A 5,201-nucleotide genomic window follows, 5' to 3' on the forward strand; every position below is an offset into this window, starting at 1 on the left:
ACGGCTTAAAAATCCCAGAGCTGGGGCTAGAGAGATGGCTCAGAGGTTAAGAGCATTGGCTGCTCTTCCAGAGGACCCAGGTTCAATTCCCATCACCCACATGGCAGCTCACAACTGTCTATAACTCCAGTTCCAGGGGATCTGACACCTTCACATCAATGCACATAAAATAAATTTAAATAAGTTATTTTTTAAAAAATCCCAGAGCTAAGAAGACAGCATGGTAGCACAGTTTCTGAGCAGACAGATAGATAATCCACAAGAGATAGTAGAACACCCAATTCAACAGCCCTCTAGGGCAATCCCCCAAGGGGGCAGGTTCTCCTGTACCACCAGGCCTTTCTCAGACCTCCCTCTGCTGGAATCCTTTCTCCTGGTCTCCCTGTGCCATCCATCAGCAACACCTGTAAGTCCTGTCTCAGAACTTTCCCTGGGATCTCCCAAGCATAGTGGATTCACCTCTCATTGCGCTGAGCATCTGGGCTCAATCTACATCTTCCGGCCCACACTACTTGGTCAGCCTGTTCCTACAGGCATCACTTGTCCTGCTTTTGGGACACCATACTCCCTATTTATCCTGAGCTACGTTCCTGTAACAGACATCAGTGATACAGACATGAAAAGAATACCATCCGAGGCCGGGCGGTGGTGGCGCACGCCTTTAATCCCAGCACTCGGGAGGCAGAGCCAGGCGGATCTCTGTGAGTTCGAGGCCAGCCTGGGCTACCAAGTGAGTCCCAGGAAAGGCGCAAAGCTACACAGAGAAACCCTGTCTCGAAAAACCAAAAAAAAAAAAAAAGAATACCATCCGAGGGGCTTAGCCTGTGGTCATGGCTTCACTTACTCAGCGCTCTCTATTCTAACGAGTTACTATTCTCGTTACTATGATAAAAAAATACCAGACAGAAGCAACTTAAGAAAGGAAGGGTTCATTTTGGCTCACAGCTTCAACAGCGGAGGGCACAGTCCATCATGGTGGGAAAACCACAGGGAAGAGTGTAAGGCGGCTTGCTCGTATCTCTGTGGATCAGGAAGCACAGGCAGCTTGGACAGGATAGGTAGAGTGGGCCTCGAACCCTCCAGTCCCACCTCCAAGGTCTATTGCCTGGCAGTTAGGCCTCACATCCCAAAGGTTCTACGACGTCCCCAAACAGTGTCACTCTTGGAGAATGGAGTGTTTGAACACATGAGCCGGTGTGCATGTGAGGCAGAGAAGTGTGTGTGTGTGTGTGTGTGTGTGTGTGTGTGTGTGTGTGAAGGCTGCATCTCCCATTCAAACCATACCACACCCATCCCTCATAACCATGTCCTGAGCTCTGACTATATGCTGGACACTGCGCCAGTCACGGAGTGGCTGTGATGGGCATAAAAGGTGAAGACAGAGCCGTGACAGGCAGGAGGACTTCTGGAGGGAAGTGTGTCTACTGAGTCCTAGTGGGAAGCAGGGGCAGTTGGGGGGGAGGTGTGTATGGGTGGGGAGAGGTCTACAAATCTTAGAAACAGGAGGCAGCCTGTTCTCCTGCTCTGCTCTGAACTTGCCCCCAAACGTATCTTTTCTCCGAAGGTCACCATTTCTTTGTAGTGGGGATATTTGTCATGAGCTTTTGGTTCCAATAGTTCCCACGGCCGGACCCCAGTACACAGTCCTTCGGTCGCTCTCCGCCACCAAGAAGTGTGACCACAAGCATTTCAAGAAGGTATCAAGACAGGGGAGGGTGAGGCAAAAGAGGAGGAACACTCAAATAACTCTTTATTACGGTATATACTAGTACTGTTGTTCTAGTTTGCTATTGCTTACTTTGTTAGTCTTTTCCTGTGCCTAAGTTGCAAGCAAAACTTCAGCGTGGGTAGGAAAACCACCACATATGTAGGTAGGTCTTGGTCCTAGCCTTGTTCCAGGTGTCGAGAAGGAGAGAGCCTTTCCTCAGGAACTGGAAGACTGTTCTATTTTGAAATGCACGACACACAATGAATTATTATCGACTGGGAGAACCCAAGAACTTACACACCATCCCCTGCCTTCCCATTCTACTGTCTCCCTATTAGCTCCAATCTTCTAGATTCTAGATCCAAGTGAGACCCCATGTCTGGCTGAAGTCCCTGGCCTTCATGGGTCATGAAGTACTCACTTATAAGTGGAGCCCAAAGGAGTTGGCCCTGACCTATCTTACTCACGGAGGAGAGAACAAGAGAATGCCAGAGTGCAGGGCTGTACCTAGGTGACGAGCCAGGGCAGGGAGCCCTTCTAAATTCAACAGACAAGGGATGTGTTGAGGCCAAGTGGTCCTCCACATTATCCCTGATACTCTGAGGGAACAGAGGGACCATGAGAGGGACCATGGACATGTGCACAGAAACACCCAGATAGATTCCGGAGCACAAGGACACAGCCTTGCGTGTTTCGTCCATTCCAGACATCGCTGTTGTGTTTACTGTGGAACTGGGTCTAACACCAGAGGTGCCAGGATGGCCAAGATGGGCTGGGCCTCATGACTACCTTAGAGCTGGGGGGGGGGACTGTCAGAAAGACGGGGGTAGGACCGATGCACACTTGGCACCCTGACTCCCGCGTGCCCATCTTTCTTGTACACCCCCAAGAACAACTTACTTGCTGGACCCCTCAGTTTCAACCTTGCGCTACTCCGGGTCCCTGACCCATTGCCTTAAGGAGCTCTGGGTGCCCCTTGTCCACTCACATGCCCCACTTGGCCCCGGATTGGAGCAGTAGAGATCCTTGCTCCATCTTGCCAACAGATTTGCTCTCATGCCCTTATATCTGCTCTCAATCTTATGTCCTGGGCAGAGCGCCTTTCTACTACGCCCACTTTAGAGGAGGGACAACTAAAATCAGGGGCCTCGAGGGGTCCGCTTGCCTTGAGATCAACTCTTGAAGCTGTAGACCCGTGCTCTGGACCGAGAACTTGTCAAATTCTGGTTCTGCCAAGTCTGACTCTGGGAGCTTTGGGCAAGTTCTTGCTGCTTCTGTTCCTGAGGGAGGTGGGGTATGAGAGGGGTACCGCTACCGACCCGGGTCAGTTCACGCCCTCTCTGCGCTTGGACCTTGTAGGTTGAGAAGCACTCCAAGCCTCCTCAAAATGCAGCACCTGGGCCAGAGTCGGCGTCTCCTGTGAACTAGTTGCGGGTCTACCTGGGTCAGGGCACAGAGTTTGAGTCCAGGGACTCAGCTCCCATTGCCCCTTTCCTCCTCTCCCTGCCCTGGACCTGATGGGAGATGTGGGGTCCAGCAGAGGGGGGCCAGCCTGAAGAGGGCTCTCAGGAACCATAGGATGCGCAGGTAGCCTTCTCTTGGTGGGTGGGTGGGTCGGAGTGCATAGCCCATTCTTATGTCCTGGGTTGGTGAAGGATTAGTGGATCCTGGAAGCTGCCGCTGCCATCTTATTTCTAGAGAGAAGGGGGGTCAGCATTATCTTTAACAATTAAAAAAGAAAATCACATTGTGTGTGCCCGTGCGCATGCGTGGGTATACGTGTGGATGTCAGAGAACAGTTTGCAGGAGTTGTCAATTCTCTCTTTCTACCATGTGGGTTCCAGGGATTCAGCTCGGGTCTTCAGAGGTGGCAGCAAGCACCCTGACTCCCTGAGGCATCTCACAGCTCCCTTCACCCCATTTTTATCCACTCTTGCCTCTGCAATGCCCTTCCTGGTCTCACTGCTTCTCCTTCCGGAGCTCACCTGGCCCTGTTTCTCTGGGCTGCGGCCAGTCCCTGTTTCTCTGACTATGTCTGTCCTTAGTGTCTCTTGTTTCCCCTGGAGAGGCCTCAGTTTCCCCGCACTGAGGATCTACCCAGGTTGTGATTCCCCGAAGTCAGGTCTGGGTGCCCCGCTCAACCCTCCCTCCCTGGCTCCACCCACCAGCTCACCCCAGGTTCTCAGCCTCCACCCCAACAGCTACAGGAATTTAAATTGCTCTCAATTGAAGACTCAGGAGAAAAATGTTTCCACACTTGTGCAAAGCACCCAGGCCCTGGGGAGTGGGTGTGCATTGTGTCTCCCCATCCCACCCCGCCCCACCCTGCCCCTGCTCCACCCTGTGGCTCTACACTCAGCGCTGGCCAGGGCCACAGGAGCCACACCTTAAGCTCATGCCAATCTCAAAGTAGTTTCCTCTGGAAAGTCAGGCCTGGGCAATGCAGAGCCTGGGCCAGGCTGGGGTGCTCTTGAGGAAAGCGGTGGGCAAGGCATGGGGTGGGGCGGTTCCCAGGCCGAGACCTGCTGAGTTTGTGCTGGGCTGGCAGAACAGAGTGACAGGTCTGAAGGCCTGTTGAGGATGAGCTGTCTGGGTTCATCTTCTTCCCACCCACCAGGCCCTGCCAGCTCCCAGAAGAGGCCGGCAACTGGGATGAAGATTTAGGGGAACGAACAAAGTATTTTTTCCTTGAGAATTTGACCCAGGGGACCCTTTAGCTTGGCATCTCTCACTGACTTAGGCCCTCACAGAGGATGACGGAGTGAGTGATGGATTCCGCTGAGACGCAGGTATAGTTTATGAGCTACGGATAATACTAATAAATAATATTAGTTCCCATGAACCAGGTGTCTATAGTGTGCTAGGCACTGTACTATGTAAACTCTAATTACAGTAACACGCAAAGTTAGGTCCTACATAAGTAAACCCATTTTATACACAAGGAAATTGAGGCCCAGAGAAGTTAAGTGACTCATCCTAGGTCACATAGGGCTGGGATTACTTTTATTATGATTGCATATAGGATCATTTTTATTATGATTTTAGATTATTTGCACAACACACTTTCTATCTGATGAAGGAAGACAAAAGAAGTCTATTTTCAAGAGATTACTTAGTATTCTAGCCAACAAATATTCGAATGATTTCTGATTATGCAAAGCAAAATATGTGCATTCCAACCCTTGCCATGTGAAAACTTGTGTGAAATAATGTACAAATCTATCAGTTGCAAAGTTTTGATCACTCTCTGGCCAGTCAGATGCTATCACTGTTGGTCAATCAGGTCATGGCTTGTGAATTAAAGCCCTTTTCTCATTTAGTTGTGGCTACTGATCCCCTCTTCTCCCTTCTTATGTAAACTGATGCCTAGAGCCCTAGCTCATTCATTCATAGATCCTAGTGTCCTACCAAACAGACTGAGTGAGTCCAGAAGTCATTCCCACAGTAGGTAACCTGCATAGAACCTGGTTTGTGGACATCAACTATAACATGA

Source organism: Peromyscus maniculatus, chromosome 11 (genome assembly GCF_049852395.1).
Source record: "Peromyscus maniculatus bairdii isolate BWxNUB_F1_BW_parent chromosome 11, HU_Pman_BW_mat_3.1, whole genome shotgun sequence".
Taxonomy (NCBI): Eukaryota; Metazoa; Chordata; class Mammalia; order Rodentia; family Cricetidae; genus Peromyscus; species Peromyscus maniculatus.